We start from the raw sequence: 17,656 nt of genomic DNA on the forward strand, positions 1-17,656 counted from the left end.
AGATATCTCCGTGAGAGAGAGAGGGGACTGAGAGACACCAGTCAGTGTACAGATATCTCCCTGAGAGAGAGAGGAGACTGAGAGACACCAGTCAGTATACAGATATCTCCCTGAGAGAGAGGGGACTGAGAGACCCCAGTCAGTGTACAGATATGCCTCTGAGAGAGAGTGGACTGAAAGACACCAGTCTGTGTACAGATATCTCCCTGAGAGAGAGGGGACTGAGAGACACCAGTCAGTGTACAGATATCTCCCTGAGAGGGAGGGTACTGAGAGTCACCAGTCAGTGTACAGATATCTCCCTGAGAGAGAGAGAGGGACTGAGAGACACCTGTCAGTGTACAGATATCTCCCTGAGAGAGAGGGGACTGAGAGACACCAGTCAGTGTACAGATATCTCCCTGAGAGAGTGAGAGGGACTGAGAGACACCAGTCAGTGTACGGATACCTCCCTGAGAGAGAGGGGACTGAGAGACACCAGTCAGTGTACAGATACCTCCCTGAGAGAGAGAGAGGGACTGAGAGACACCAGTCAGTGTACAGATATCTCCCTGAGAGAGAGAGAGGGACTGAGAGATACCAGTCAGTGTACAGATATCTCCCTGAGAGAGAGAGAGGGACTGAGAGACACCAGTCAGTGTACAGATATCTCCCTGAGAGAGAGAGAGGGACTGAGAGACACCAGTCAGTGTTCAGATATCTCCCTGAGAGAGAGAGAGGGACTGAGAGTCACCAGTTAGTGTACAGATATCTCCCTGAGAGAGAGGGGACTGAGAGACACCAGTCAGTGTACGGATATCTCCCTGAGAGAGAGAGAGGGGACTGAGAGACACCAGTCAGTGTACAGATATCTCCCTGAGATAGAGGGGACTGAGAGACACCAGTCTGTGTACAGATATCTCCCTGAGAGAGAGGGGACTGAGAGACACCAGTCTGTGTACAGATATCTCCCTGAGAGAGAGAGAGGGACTGAGAGACACCAGTCAGTGTACAGATATCTCCCGGAGTGAGAGGGGACTGAGAGACACCAGTCAGTGTACGGATATCTCCCTGAGATAGACGGGACTGAGAGACACCAGTCAGTGTACAGATATCTCCCTGAGAGAGAGAGAGGGGACTGAGAGACACCAGTCAGTGTACAGATATCTCCCTGAGAGGGAGAGAGGGACTGTGAGACACCAGTCAGTGTACAGATATCTCCCTGAGAGAGAGGGGACTGAGAGACACCAGTCAGTGTACAGATATCTCCCTGATAGAGGGAGAGGGGACTGAGAGACACCAGTCAGTGTACAGATATCTCCCTGTGAGAGAGGGGACTGAGAGACACCAGTCAGTGTACAGATATCTCCCTGAGAGAGTGAGAGGGGACTGAGAGACACCAGTCAGTGTACAGATATCTCCCGGAGTGAGAGGGGACTGAGAGACACCAGTCAGTGTACAGATATCTCCCTGAGAGAGAGAGAGGGACTGAGAGACACCAGTCAGTGTACAGATATCTCCCTGAGAGAGAGAGAGCGGATTGAGAGACACCAGTCAGTGTACAGATTAATCCCTGAGAGAGAGGGGACTGAGAGACACCAGTCAGTGTACAGATATCTCCCTGAGAGAGAGAGAGGGGACTGAGAGACACCAGTCAGTGTACAGATATCTCCCTGAGAGAGCGGGACTGAGAGACACCAGTCAGTGTACAGATATCTCCCTGAGAGAGAGGGGACTGAGAGACACCAGTCAGTGTACAGATATCTCCCTGAGAGAGAGAGAGGGACTGAGAGACACCAGTCAGTGTACAGATATCTCCCTGAGAGAGAGAGAGGGACTGAGAGACACCAGTCAGTGCACAGATATCTCCCTGAGAGAGAGGGGACTGAGAGACACCAGTCAGTGTACAGATATCTCCCTGAGAGAGAGAGAGGGACTGAGAGACACCAGTCAGTGTACAGATATCTCCCTGAGAGAGAGGGGACTGAGAGACACCAGTCAGTGTACAGATATCTCCTGGAGAGAGAGGGGACTGAGAGACACCAGACAGTGTACAGATATCTCCCTGAGAGAGAGAGAGGGGACTGAGAGACACCAGTCAGTGTACAGATATCTCCCTGAGAGAGAGGGACTGAGGGACACCAGTCAGTGTACAGATATCTCCCTGAGATAGAGGGGACTGAGAGACACCAGTCAGTGTACAGACATCTCCCTGAGAGAGAGAGAGGGACCGAGAGACACCAGTCAGTGTACAGATATCTCCCGGAGAGAGAGGGGACTGAGAGACACCAGTCAGTGTACGGATATCTCCCTGAGATAGAGGGGACTGAGAGACACCAGTCAGTGTACAGATATCTCCCTGAGAGAGAGGGAGGGGTCTGAGAGACACCAGTCAGTGTACAGATATCTCCCTGAGAGAGAGGGGACTGAGAGACACCAGTCAGTGTACAGATATCTCCCTGAGAGAGGGAGAGGGGACTGAGAGACACCAGTCAGTGTACAGATATCTCCCTGTGAGAGAGGGCACTGAGATACACCAGTCAGTGTACAGATATCTCCCTGAGAGAGAGAGAGGGGACTGAGAGACACCAGTCAGTGTACAGATATCTCCCTGAGAGAGTGAGAGGGGACTGAGAGACACCAGTCAGTGTACAGATATCTCCCTGAGAGAGAGAGAGAGAGTGACTTAGAGACACCAGTCAGTGTACAGATATCTCCCTGAGAGAGAGAGAGGGGACTGAGAGACACCAGTCAGTGTACAGATATCTCCCTGAGAGAGAGGGGACTGAGAGACACCAGTCAGTGTACAGATATCTCCCTGAGAGAGAGAGAGGGGACTGAGAGACACCAGTCAGTGTACAGATATCTCCCTGAGAGAGAGGGACTGAGAGACACCAGTCAGTGTACAGATATCTCCCTGAGAGAGAGGGGACTGAGAGACACCAGTCAGTGTACAGATATCTCCCTCAGAGAGAGAGAGGGACTGAGAGACACCAGTCAGTGTACAGATATCTCCCTGAGAGAGAGAGAGGGACTGAGAGACACCAGTCAGTGCACAGATATCTCCCTGAGAGAGAGGGGACTGAGAGACACCAGTCAGTGTACAGATATCTCCCTGAGAGAGAGAGAGGGACTGAGAGACACCAGTCAGTGTACAGATATCTCCGTGAGAGAGACTGAAGGACTGAGAGACACCAGTCAGTGTACAGATATCTCCCTGAGTGAGAGGGGACTGAGAGACACCAGTCAGTGTACAGATATCTCCTGGAGAGAGAGGGGACTGAGAGACACCAGTCAGTGTACAGATATCTCCCTGAGAGACAGGGGACTGAGAGACACCAGTCAGTGTACAGATATCTCCCTGAGAGAGAGGGTAATGAGAGACACCAGTCAGTGTACAGATATCTCCCTGAGAGAGAGGGGACTGAGAGACACCAGTCAGTGTACAGATATCTCCCGGAGAGAGAGAGAGGGACTGAGAGACACCAATCAGTGTACAGATATCTCCCTGAGAGAGAGAGAGGGACTGAGAGACACCAGTCAGTGTACAGATATCTCCCTGAGAGAGGGGAGCCTGAGAGACACCAGTCATTGTACAGATATCTCCCTGAGAGAGAGAGAGGGGACTGAGAGACACCAGTCAGTGTACAGATATCTCCCTGAGAGAGAGGGACTGAGAGACACCAGTCAGTGTACAGATATCTCCCTGAGATATAGGGGACTGAGAGACACCAGTCAGTGTACAGATATCTCCCTGAGAGAGAGAGATGGACTGAGAGACACCAGTCAGTGTACAGATATCTCCCTGAGAGAGAGAGAGGGGACTGAGAGACACCAGTCAGTGTACAGATATCTCCCTGAGAGAGAGAGAGGGGACTGAGATACACCAGTCAGTGTACAGATATCTCCCTGAGAGAGAGGGACTGAGAGACACCAGTCAGTGTACAGATATCTCCCTGAGAGAGAGGGGACTGAGAGACACCAGTCAGTGTACAGATATCTCCCTGAGAGAGAGAGAGGGACTGAGAGACACCAGTCAGTGTACAGATATCTCCCTGAGAGAGAGAGAGGGACTGAGAGACACCAGTAAGTGCACAGATATCTCCCTGAGAGACAGCGGACTGAGAGACACCAGTCAGTGTACAGATATCTCCCTGAGAGAGAGAGAGGGATTGAGAGACACCAGTCAGTGTACAGATATCTCCCTGAGAGAGAGAGAGGGACTGAGAGACACCAGTCAGTGTACAGATATCTCCCTGAGAGAGGGGGGACTGAGAGACACCAGTCAGTGTACAGATATCTCCCTGAGAGAGAGGGGACTGAGAGACACCAGTCAGTGTACAGATATCTCCCTGAGAGAGAGGGGACTGAGAGACACCAGTCAGTGTACAGATAACTCCCTGAGAGAGAGAGGGGACTTAGAGACACCTGTCAGTGTACAGATATCTCCCTGAGAGAGAGGGGACTGAGAGACACCAGTCAGTGTACAGATATCTCCCTGAGAGAGAGGGGACTGAGAGACACCAGTCAGTGTACAGATATCTCCCTGAGAGAGAGAGAGAGGGGAATGAGAGACACCAGTCAGTGTACAGATATCTCCCTGAGAGAGAGAGGGGACTGAGAGACACCAGTCAGTGTACAGATATCTCCCTGAGAGAGAGAGAGAGGGGAATGAGAGACACCAGTCAGTGTACAGATATCTCCCTGAGAGAGATAGGGCACTGAGAGACACCAGTCAGTGTACAGATATCTCCCTGAGAGAGAGAGAGGGGACTGAGAGACACCAGTCAGTGTACAGATATCTCCCTGAGAGAGAGGGACTGAGAGACACCAGTCAGTGTACAGATATCTCCCTGAGAGAGAGGGGACTGAGAGACACCAGTCAGTGTACAGATATCTCCCTGAGAGAGAGAGAGGGACTGAGAGACACCAGTCAGTGTTCAGATATCTCCCTGAGAGAGAGAGAGGGACTGAGAGACACCAGTCAGTGCACAGATATCTCCCTGAGAGAGAGGGGACTGAGAGACACCAGTCAGTGTACAGATATCTCCCTGAGAGAGAGAGAGGGACTGAGAGACACCAGTCAGTGTACAGATATCTCCGTGAGAGAGAGAGCGGGACTGAGAGACACCAGTCAGTGTACACATATCTCCCTGAGAGAGAGGGGACTGAGAGACACCAGTCAGTGTACAGATATCTCCTGGAGAGAGAGGGGACTGAGAGACACTAGTCAGTATACAGATATCTCCCTGAGAGACAGGGGACTGAGAGACACCAGTCAGTGTAAAGATATCTCCCTGAGAGAGAGGGGAATGAGAGACACCAGTCAGTGTACAGATATCTCCCTGATAGAGAGGGGACTGAGAGACACCAGTCAGTGTACAGATATCTCCCTGAGAGAGAGAGAGGGACTGAGAGACACCATTCAGTGTACAGATATCTCCCTGAGAGAGGGGGGCCTGAGAGACACCAGTCAGTGTACAGATATCTCCCTGAGAGAGAGAGAGGGGACTGAGAGACACCAGTCAGTGTACAGATATCTCCCTGAGAGAGGGAGAGGGACTGAGAGACACCAGTCAGTGTACAGATATCTCCCTGAGATAGAGGGGACTGAGAGACACCAGTCAGTGTACAGATATCTCCCTGAGAGATAGAGATGGACTGAGAGCCACCAGTCACTGTACAGATATCTCCCTGAGAGAGTGAGAGGGGACTGAGAGACACCAGTCAGTGTACAGATATCTCCCGGAGTGAGAGGGGACTGAGAGACACCAGTCAGTGTACAGATATCTCCCTGAGAGTGAGAGAGGGACTGAGAGACACCAGTCAGTGTACAGATATCTCCCTGAGAGAGAGAGAGGGGACTGAGAGACACCAGTCAGTGTACAGATATCTCCCTGAGAGAGAGGGGACTGAGAGACACCAGTCAGTGTACAGATATCTCCCTGAGAGAGAGAGAGGGGACTGAGAGACACCAGTCAGTGTACAGATATCTCCCTGAGAGAGAGGGACTGAGAGACACCAGTCAGTGTACAGATATCTCCCTGAGAGAGAGGGGACTGAGAGACACCAGTCAGTGTACAGATATCTCCCTGAGAGAGAGAGAGGGACTGAGAGACACCAGTCAGTGTACAGATATCTCCCTGAGAGAGAGAGAGGGACTGAGAGACACCAGTCAGTGCACAGATATCTCCCTGAGAGAGAGGGGACTGAGAGACACCAGTCAGTGTACAGATATCTCCCTGAGAGAGAGGGGACTGAGAGACACCAGTCAGTGTACAGATATCTCCTGGAGAGAGAGGGGACTGAGAGACACCAGTCAGTGTACAGATATCTCCCTGAGAGAGAGAGAGGGGACTGAGAGACACCAGTCAGTGTACAGATATCTCCTGGAGAGAGAGGGGACTGAGAGACACCAGTCAGTGTACAGATATCTCCCTGAGAGAGAGAGAGGGGACTGAGAGACACCAGTCAGTGTACAGATATCTCCCTGAGAGAGAGGGACTGAGGGACACCAGTCAGTGTACAGATATCTCCCTGAGATACAGGGGACTGAGAGACACCAGTCAGTGTACAGATATCTCCCTGAGAGAGAGAGAGGGACTGAGAGACACCAGTCAGTGTACAGATATCTCCCGGAGAGAGAGGGTACTGAGAGACACCAGTCAGTGTACGGATATCTCCCTGAGATAGAGGGGACTGAGAGACGCCAGTCAGTGTACAGATATCTCCCTGAGAGAGAGAGAGGGGTCTGAGAGACACCAGTCAGTGTACAGATATCTCCCTGAGAGGGAGAGAGGGACTGAGAGACACCAGTCAGTGTACAGATATCTCCCTGAGAGAGAGGGGAATGAGAGACACCAGTCAGTGGACAGATATCTCCCTGAGAGAGGGAGAGGGGACTGATAGACACCAGTCAGTGTACAGATATCACCCTGAGAGAGAGGGGAATGAGAGACACCAGTCAGTGTACAGATATCTCCCTGAGAGAGAGGGGACTGAGAGACACCAGTCAGTGTACAGATATCTCCCGGAGAGAGAGAGAGGGACTGAGAGACACCAATCAGTGTACAGATATCTCCCTGAGAGAGAGAGATGGACTGAGAGCCACCAGTCAGTGTACAGATATCTCCCGGAGTGAGAGGGGACTGAGAGACACCAGTCAGTGGACAGATATCTCCCTGAGAGAGGGAGAGGGGACTGAGAGACACCAGTCAGTGTACAGATATCTGCCTGAGAGAGAGAGAGGGGACTGAGAGACACCAGTCAGTGTACAGATATCTCCCTGAGAGAGTGAGAGGGGACTGAGAGACACCAGTCAGTGTACAGATATCTCCCGGAGTGAGAGTGGACTGAGAGACACCAGTCAGTGTACAGATATCTCCCTGAGAGAGAGAGAGGGACTGAGAGACACCAGTCAGTGTACAGATATCTCCCTGAGAGAGAGAGAGGGGACTGAGAGACACCAGTCAGTGTACAGATATCTCCCTGAGAGAGAGGGGACTGAGAGACACCAGTCAGTGTACAGATATCTCCCTGAGAGAGAGAGAGGGGACTGAGAGACACCAGTCAGTGTACAGATATCTCCCTGAGAGAGAGGGACTGAGAGACACCAGTCAGTGTACAGATATCTTCCTGAGAGAGAGGGGACTGAGAGACAGCAGTCAGTGTACAGATATCTCCCTCAGAGAGAGAGAGGGACTGAGAGACACCAGTCAGTGTACAGATATCTCCCTGAGAGAGAGAGAGGGACTGAGAGACACCAGTCAGTGCACAGATATCTCCCTGAGAGAGAGGGGAGTGAGAGACACCAGTCAGTGTACAGATATCTCCCTGAGAGAGAGAGAGGGACTGAGAGACACCAGTCAGTGTACAGATATCTCCGTGAGAGAGAGAGAAGGACTGAGAGACACCAGTCAGTGTACAGATATCTCCCTGAGAGAGAGGGGACTGAGAGACACCAGTCAGTGTACAGATATCTCCTGGAGAGAGAGGGGACTGAGAGACACCAGTCAGTGTACAGATATCTCCCTGAGAGAGAGGGGAATGAGAGACACCAGTCAGTGTACAGATATCTCCCTGAGAGAGAGGGGACTGAGAGACACCAGTCAGTGTACAGATATCTCCCCGAGAGAGAGAGAGGGACTGAGAGACACCAATCAGTGTACAGATATCTCCCTGAGAGAGAGAGATGGACTGAGAGCCACCAGTCAGTGTACAGATATCTCCCGGAGTGAGAGGGGACTGAGAGACACCAGTCAGTGGACAGATATCTCCCTGAGAGAGGGAGAGGGGACTGAGAGACACCAGTCAGTGTACAGATATCTCCCTGAGAGAGAGAGAGGGGACTGAGAGACACCAGTCAGTGTACAGATATCTCCCTGAGAGAGAGGGGACTGGGAGACACCAGTCAGTGTACAGATATCTCCCTGAAAGAGAGAGAGGGGACTGAGAGACACCAGTCAGTGTATAGATATCTCCCTGAGAGAGAGGGACTGAGAGACACCAGTCAGTGTACAGATATCTCCCTGAGAGAGAGGGGACTGAGAGACACCAGTCAGTGTACAGATATCTCCCTCATAGAGAGAGAGGGACTGAGAGACACCAGTCAGTGTACAGATATCTCCCTGAGAGAGAGAGAGGGACTGAGAGACACCAGTCAGTGCACAGATATCTCCCTGAGAGAGAGGGGACTGAGAGACACCAGTCAGTGTACAGATATCTCCCTGAGAGAGAGAGAGGGACTGAGAGACACCAGTCAGTGTACAGATATCTCCGTGAGAGAGAGAGAAGGACTGAGAGACACCAGTCAGTGTACAGATATCTCCCTGAGTGAGAGGGGACTGAGAGACACCAGTCAGTGTACAGATATCTCCTGGAGAGAGAGGGGACTGAGAGACACCAGTCAGTGTACAGATATCTCCCTGAGAGACAGGGGACTGAGAGACACCAGTCAGTGTACAGATATCTCCCTGAGAGAGAGGGTAATGAGAGACACCAGTCAGTGTACAGATATCTCCCTGAGAGAGAGGGGACTGAGAGACACCAGTCAGTGTACAGATATCTCCCGGAGAGAGAGAGAGGGACTGAGAGACACCAATGAGTGTACAGATATCTCCCTGAGAGAGAGAGAGGGACTGAGAGACACCAGTCAGTGTACAGATATCTCCCTGAGAGAGGGGGGCCTGAGAGACACCAGTCAGTGTACAGATATCTCCCTGAGAGAGAGAGAGGGGACTGAGAGACACCAGTCAGTGTACAGATATCTCCCTGAGAGAGAGGGACTGAGAGACACCAGTCAGTGTACAGATATCTCCCTGAGATAGAGGGGACTGAGAGACACCAGTCAGTGTACAGATATCTCTCTGAGAGAGAGAGATGGACTGAGAGACACCAGTCAGTGTACAGATATCTCCCTGAGAGAGAGAGAGGGGTCTGAGAGACACCAGTCAGTGTACAGATATCTCCCTGAGAGAGAGAGAGGGGACTGAGATACACCAGTCAGTGTACAGATATCTCCCTGTGAGAGAGGGACTGAGAGACACCAGTCAGTGTACAGATATCTCCCTGAGAGAGAGGGGACTGAGAGACACCAGTCAGTGTACAGATATCTCCCTGAGAGAGAGAGAGGGAATGAGAGACACCAGTCAGTGTACAGATATCTCCCTGAGAGAGAGAGAGGGACTGAGAGACACCAGTAAGTGCACAGATATCTCCCTGAGAGAGAGCGGACTGAGAGACACCAGTCAGTGTACAGATATCTCCCTGAGAGAGAGAGAGGGATTGAGAGACACCAGTCAGTGTACAGATATCTCCCTGAGAGAGAGAGAGGGACTGAGAGACACCAGTCAGTGTACAGATATCTCCCTGAGAGAGAGGGGACTGAGAGACACCAGTCAGTGTACAGATATCTCCCTGAGAGAGAGGGGACTGAGAGACACCAGTCAGTGTACAGATATCTCCCTGAGAGAGAGGGGACTGAGAGACACCAGTCAGTGTACAGATAACTCCCTGAGAGAGAGAGGGGACTTAGAGACACCTGTCAGTGTACAGATATCTCCCTGAGAGAGAGTGGACTGAGAGACACCAGTCAGTGTACAGATATCTCCCTGAGAGAGAGGGGACTGAGAGACACCAGTCAGTGTACAGATATCTCCCTGAGAGAGAGAGAGAGGGGAATGAGAGACACCAGTCAGTGTACAGATATCTCCCTGAGAGAGAGAGGGGACTGAGAGACACCAGTCAGTGTACAGATATCTCCCTGAGAGAGAGAGGGGACTGAGAGACACTAGTCAGTGTACAGATATCTCCCTGAGAGAGAGAGAGGGACTGAGAGACACCAGTCAGTGTACAGATATCTCCCTGAGAGAGAGGGGACTTAGAGACACCAGTCAGTGTACAGATATCTCCCTCAGAGAGAGGGGACTGATTGACACCAGTCAGTGTACAGATATCCCCCTGAGAGAGAGAGAGGGGACTGAGAGACACCAGTCAGTGTACAGATATCTCCCTGAGAGAGAGGGGACTGAGAGACACCAGACAGTGTACAGATATCTCCCTGAGAGAGAGAGAGGGGACTGAGAGACACCAGTCAGTGTACAGATATCTCCCTGAGAGAGAGAGAGGGGACTGAGAGACACCAGTCAATGTACAGATATCTCCCTGAGAGAGAGGGACTGAGAGACACCAGTCAGTGTACAGATATCTCCCTGAGAGAGAGGAGACTGAGAGACACCAGTCAGTGTACAGATATCTTCCTGAGAGAGAGGGGACTGAGAGACACCAGTCAGTGTACAGATATCTCCCTGAGAGAGAGGGGACTGAGAGACACCAGTCAGTGTACAGATAACTCCCTGAGAGAGAGAGGGGACTTAGAGACACCTGTCAGTGTACAGATATCTCCCTGAGAGAGAGGGGACTGAGAGACACCAGTCAGTGTACAGATATCTCCCTGAGAGAGAGAGAGGGGACTGAGAGAGACCAGTCAGTGTACAGATATCTCCCTGAGAGAGAGAGAGAGGGGAATGAGAGACACCAGTCAGTGTACAGATATCTCCCTGAGAGAGAGAGGGGACTGAGAGACACCAGTCAGTGTACAGATATCTCCCTGAGAGAGAGAGAGGGGACTGAGAGACACCAGTCAGTGTACAGATATCTCCGTGAGAGAGAGAGAGGGACTGAGAGACACCAGTCAGTGTACACATATCTCCCTGAGAGAGAGGGGACTGAGAGACACCAGTCAGTGTACAGATATCTCCTGGAGAGAGAGGGGACTGAGAGACACTAGTCAGTGTACAGATATCTCCCTGAGAGACAGGGGACTGAGAGACACCAGTCAGTGTACAGATATCTCCATGAGAGAGAGGGGAATGAGAGACACCAGTCAGTGTACAGATATCTCCCTGAGAGAGAGGGGACTGAGAGACACCAGTCAGTGTACAGATATCTCCCTGAGAGAGAGAGAGGGACTGAGAGACACCAATCAGTGTACAGATATCTCCCTGAGAGAGAGAGAGGGACTGAGAGACACCAGTCAGTGTACAGATATCTCCCTGAGAGAGGGGGGCCTGAGAGACACCAGTCAGTGCACAGATATCTCCCTGAGAGAGAGAGAGGGGACTGAGAGACACCAGTCAGTGTACAGATATCTCCCTGAGAGAGGGAGAGGGACTGAGAGACACCAGTCAGTGTACAGATATCTCCCTGAGATAGAGGGGACTGAGAGACACCAGTCAGTGTACAGATATCTCCCTGAGAGAGAGAGATGGACTGAGAGCCACCAGTCAGTGTACAGATATCTCCCTGTGAGAGAGGGGACTCAGAGACACCAGTCAGTGTACAGATATCTCCCTGAGAGAGAGAGAGGGGACTGAGAGACACCAGTCAGTGTACAGATATCTCCCTGAGAGAGTGAGAGGGGACTGAGAGACACCAGTCAGTGTACAGATATCTCCCGGAGTGAGAGGGGACTGAGAGACACCAGTCAGTGTACAGATATCTCCCTGAGAGTGAGAGAGGGACTGAGAGACACCAGTCAGTGTACAGATATCTCCCTGAGAGAGAGAGAGGGGACTGAGAGACACCAGTCAGTGTACAGATATCTCCCTGAGAGAGAGGGGACTGAGAGACACCAGTCAGTGTACAGATATCTCCCTGAGAGAGAGAGAGGGGACTGAGAGACACCAGTCAGTGTACAGATATCTCCCTGAGAGAGAGGGACTGAGAGACACCAGTCAGTGTACAGATATCTCCCTGAGAGAGAGAGAGGGACTGAGAGACACCAGTCAGTGTACAGATATCTCCCTGAGAGAGAGAGAAGGACTGAGAGACAACAGTCAGTGTGCAGATATCTCCCTGAGTGAGAGGGGACTGAGAGACACCAGTCAGTGTACAGATATCTCCTGGAGAGAGAGGGGACTGAGAGACACCAGTCAGTGTACAGATATCTCCCTGAGAGACAGGGGACTGAGAGACACCAGTCAGTGTACAGATATCTCCCTGAGAGAGAGGGTAATGAGAGACACCAGTCAGTGTACGGATATCTCCCTGAGAGAGAGGGGACTGAGAGACACCAGTCAGTGTACAGATATCTCCCGGAGAGAGAGAGAGGGACTGAGAGACACCAATCAGTGTACAGATATCTCCCTGAGAGAGAGAGAGGGACTGAGAGACACCAGTCAGTGTACAGATATCTCCCTGAGAGAGGGGGGCCTGAGAGACACCAGTCTGTGTACAGATATCTCCCTGAGAGAGAGAGAGGGGACTGAGTGACACCAGTCAGTGTACAGATATCTCCCTGAGAGAGAGGGACTGAGAGACACCAGTCAGTGTACAGATATCTCCCTGAGATAGAGGGGACTGAGAGACACCAGTCAGTGTACAGATATCTCCCTGAGAGAGAGAGATGGACTGAGAGACACCAGTCAGTGTACAGATATCTCCCTGAGAGAGAGAGAGGGGACTGAGAGACACCAGTCAGTGTACAGATATCTCCCTGAGAGAGAGAGAGGGGACTGAGATACACCAGTCAGTGTACAGATATCTCCCTGAGAGAGAGGGACTGAGAGACACCAGTCAGTGTACAGATATCTCCCTGAGAGAGAGGGGACTGAGAGACACCAGTCAGTGTACAGATATCTCCCTGAGAGAGAGAGAGGGACTGAGAGACACCAGTCAGTGTACAGATATCTCCCTGAGAGAGAGAGAGGGACTGAGAGACACCAGTTAGTGCACAGATATCTCCCTGAGAGAGAGCGGACTGAGAGACACCAGTCAGTGTACAGATATCTCCCTGAGAGAGAGGGGACTGAGAGTCACCAGTCAGTGTACAGATATCTCCCTGAGAGAGAGGGGACTGAGAGACACCAGTCAGTGTACAGATATCTCCCTGAGAGAGAGGGGACTGAGAGACACCAGTCAGTGTACAGATAACTCCCTGAGAGAGAGAGGGGACTTAGAGACACCTGTCAGTGTACAGATATCTCCCTGAGAGAGAGGGGACTGAGAGACACCAGTCAGTGTACAGATATCTCCCTGAGAGAGAGGGGACTGAGAGACACCAGTCAGTGTACAGATATCTCCCTGAGAGAGAGAGAGAGGGGAATGAGAGACACCAGTCAGTGTACAGATATCTCCCTGAGAGAGAGAGGGGACTGAGAGACACCAGTCAGTGTACAGATAACTCCCTGAGAGAGAGAGGGGACTTAGAGACACCTGTCAGTGTACAGATATCTCCCTGAGAGAGAGGGGACTGAGAGACACCAGTCAGTGTACAGATATCTCCCTGAGAGAGAGGGGACTGAGAGACACCAGTCAGTGTACAGATATCTCCCTGAGAGAGAGAGAGAGGGGAATGAGAGACACCAGTCAGTGTACAGATATCTCCCTGAGAGAGAGAGAGGGGACTGAGAGACACCAGTCAGTGTACAGATATCTCCCTGAGAGAGAGGGGACTGGGAGACACCAGTCAGTGTACAGATATCTCCCTGAAAGAGAGAGAGGGGACTGAGAGACACCAGTCAGTGTATAGATATCTCCCTGAGAGAGAGGGACTGAGAGACACCAGTCAGTGTACAGATATCTCCCTGAGAGAGAGGGGACTGAGAGACACCAGTCAGTGTACAGATATCTCCCTCATAGAGAGAGAGGGACTGAGAGACACCAGTCAGTGTACAGATATCTCCCTGAGAGAGAGAGAGGGACTGAGAGACACCAGTCAGTGCACAGATATCTCCCTGAGAGAGAGGGGACTGAGAGACACCAGTCAGTGTACAGATATCTCCCTGAGAGAGAGAGAGGGACTGAGAGACACCAGTCAGTGTACAGATATCTCCGTGAGAGAGAGAGAAGGACTGAGAGACACCAGTCAGTGTACAGATATCTCCCTGAGTGAGAGGGGACTGAGAGACACCAGTCAGTGTACAGAAAGCTCCTGGAGAGAGAGGGGACTGAGAGACACCAGTCAGTGTACAGATATCTCCCTGAGAGACAGGGGACTGAGAGACACCAGTCAGTGTACAGATATCTCCCTGAGAGAGAGGGTAATGAGAGACACCAGTCAGTGTACAGATATCTCCCTGAGAGAGAGGGGACTGAGAGACACCAGTCAGTGTACAGATATCTCCCGGAGAGAGAGAGAGGGACTGAGAGACACCAATGAGTGTACAGATATCTCCCTGAGAGAGAGAGAGGGACTGAGAGACACCAGTCAGTGTACAGATATCTCCCTGAGAGAGGGGGGCCTGAGAGACACCAGTCAGTGTACAGATATCTCCCTGAGAGAGAGAGAGGGGACTGAGAGACACCAGTCAGTGTACAGATATCTCCCTGAGAGAGAGGGACTGAGAGACACCAGTCAGTGTACAGATATCTCCCTGAGATAGAGGGGACTGAGAGACACCAGTCAGTGTACAGATATCTCTCTGAGAGAGAGAGATGGACTGAGAGACACCAGTCAGTGTACAGATATCTCCCTGAGAGAGAGAGAGGGGTCTGAGAGACACCAGTCAGTGTACAGATATCTCCCTGAGAGAGAGAGAGGGGACTGAGATACACCAGTCAGTGTACAGATATCTCCCTGTGAGAGAGGGACTGAGAGACACCAGTCAGTGTACAGATATCTCCCTGAGAGAGAGGGGACTGAGAGACACCAGTCAGTGTACAGATATCTCCCTGAGAGAGAGAGAGGGACTGAGAGACACCAGTCAGTGTACAGATATCTCCCTGAGAGAGAGAGAGGGACTGAGAGACACCAGTAAGTGCACAGATATCTCCCTGAGAGAGAGCGGACTTAGAGACACCAGTCAGTGTACAGATATCTCCCTGAGAGAGAGAGAGGGATTGAGAGACACCAGTCAGTGTACAGATATCTCCCTGAGAGAGAGAGAGGGACTGAGAGACACCAGTCAGTGTACAGATATCTCCCTGAGAGAGAGGGGACTGAGAGACACCAGTCAGTGTACAGATATCTCCCTGAGAGAGAGGGGACTGAGAGACACCAGTCAGTGTACAGATATCTCCCTGAGATAGAGGGGACTGAGAGACACCAGTCAGTGTACAGATAACTCCCTGAGAGAGAGAGGGGACTTAGAGACACCTGTCAGTGTACAGATATCTCCCTGAGAGAGAGTGGACTGAGAGACACCAGTCAGTGTACAGATATCTCCCTGAGAGAGAGGGGACTGAGAGACACCAGTCAGTGTACAGATATCTCCCTGAGAGAGAGAGTGAGGGGAATGAGAGACACCAGTCAGTGTACAGATATCTCCCTGAGAGAGAGAGGGGACTGAGAGACACCAGTCAGTGTACAGATATCTCCCTGAGAGAGAGAGGGGACTGAGAGACACTAGTCAGTGTACAGATATCTCCCTGAGAGAGAGAGAGGGACTGAGAGACACCAGTCAGTGTACAGATATCTCCCTGAGAGAGAGGGGACTTAGAGACACCAGTCAGTGTACAGATATCTCCCTGAGAGAGAGGGGACTGATTGACACCAGTCAGTGTACAGATATCCCCCTGAGAGAGAGAGAGGGGACTGAGAGACACCAGTCAGTGTACAGATATCTCCCTGAGAGAGAGGGGACTGAGAGACACCAGACAGGGTACAGATATCTCCCTGAGAGAGCGAGAGGGGACTGAGAGACACCAGTCAGTGTACAGATATCTCCCTGAGAGAGAGAGAGGGGACTGAGAGACATCAGTCAATGTACAGATATCTCCCTGAGAGAGAGGGACTGAGAGACACCAGTCAGTGTACAGATATCTCCCTGAGAGAGAGGAGACTGAGAGACACCAGTCAGTGTACAGATATCTTCCTGAGAGAGAGGGGACTGAGAGACACCAGTCAGTGTACAGATATCTCCCTGAGAGAGAGGGGACTGAGAGACACCAGTCAGTGTACAGATAACTCCCTGAGAGAGAGAGGGGACTTAGAGACACCTGTCAGTGTACAGATATCTCCCTGAGAGAGAGGGGACTGAGAGACACCAGTCAGTGTACAGATATCTCCCTGAGAGAGAGAGAGGGGACTGAGAGAGACCAGTCAGTGTACAGATATCTCCCTGAGAGAGAGAGAGAGGGGAATGAGAGACACCAGTCAGTGTACAGATATCTCCCTGAGAGAGAGAGGGGACTGAGAGACACCAGTCAGTGTACAGATATCTCCCTGAGAGAGAGAGAGGGGACTGAGAGACACCAGTCAGTGTACAGATATCTCCCTGAGAGAGAGCGACTGAGAGACTCCAGTCAGTGTACAGATATCTCCCTGAGAGAGAGGGGACTGAGAGACACCAGTCAGTGTACAGATATCTCCCTGAGAGAGAGAGAGGGACTGAGAGACACCAGTCAGTGTTCAGATATCTCCCTGAGAGAGAGAGAGGGACTGAGAGACACCAGTCAGTGCACAGATATCTCCCTGAGAGAGAGGGGACTGAGAGACACCAGTCAGTGTACAGATATCTCCCTGAGAGAGAGAGTGGGACTGAGGGACACCAGTCAGTGTACAGATATCTCCGTGAGAGAGAGAGAGGGACTGAGAGACACCAGTCAGTGTACACATATCTCCCTGAGAGAGAGGGGACTGAGAGACACCAGTCAGTGTACAGATATCTCCTGGAGAGAGAGGGGACTGAGAGACACTAGTCAGTGTACAGATATCTCCCTGAGAGACAGGGGACTGAGAGACACCAGTCAGTGTACAGATATCTCCATGAGAGAGAGGGGAATGAGAGACACCAGTCAGTGTACAGATATCTCCCTGAGAGAGAGGGGACTGAGAGACACCAGTCAGTGTACAGATATCTCCCTGAGAGAGAGAGAGGGACTGAGAGACACCAGTCAGTGTACAGATATCTCCCTGAGAGAGAGAGAGGGACTGAGAGACACCAATCAGTGTACAGATATCTCCCTGAGAGAGAGAGCGGGACTGAGAGACACCAGTCAGTGTACAGATATCTCCCTGAGAGAGGGGGGCCTGAGAGACACCAGTCAGTGTACAGATATCTCCCTGAGAGAGAGAGAGGGGACTGAGAGACACCAGTCAGTGTACAGATATCTCCCTGAGAGAGGGAGAGGGACTGAGAGACACCAGTCAGTGTACAGATATCTCCCTGAGATAGAGGGGACTGAGAGACACCAGTCAGTGTACAGATATCTCCCTGAGAGAGAGAGATGGACTGAG

General features: G+C 51.4%; 2 long non-coding RNA genes across 3 annotated transcripts in view; both read right to left on the minus strand.

Moving 5' to 3' along the window:
- LOC144674564 (uncharacterized) overlaps positions 1-17,656 on the minus strand; it is an 88,600-nt gene that overhangs the window by 31,094 nt on the left and 39,850 nt on the right. The window lies entirely within an intron of this gene.
- LOC144674565 (uncharacterized) overlaps positions 1-17,656 on the minus strand; it is a 60,033-nt gene that overhangs the window by 24,739 nt on the left and 17,638 nt on the right. The window contains exon 3 of one of the 2 annotated variants that reach the window (XR_013574579.1): positions 5,378-5,438. The exons of the other annotated variant lie outside the window; for it this stretch is intronic. This is a non-coding gene — a long non-coding RNA (uncharacterized LOC144674565). Of the gene's footprint in view, positions 1-5,377; positions 5,439-17,656 lie in introns of those variants that run through there. 2 annotated transcript variants of the gene reach the window in all.

The sequence above is a fragment of the Cetorhinus maximus genome, unplaced genomic scaffold (assembly GCF_964194155.1).
Source record: "Cetorhinus maximus unplaced genomic scaffold, sCetMax3.hap1.1 HAP1_SCAFFOLD_700, whole genome shotgun sequence".
Taxonomy (NCBI): Eukaryota; Metazoa; Chordata; class Chondrichthyes; order Lamniformes; family Cetorhinidae; genus Cetorhinus; species Cetorhinus maximus.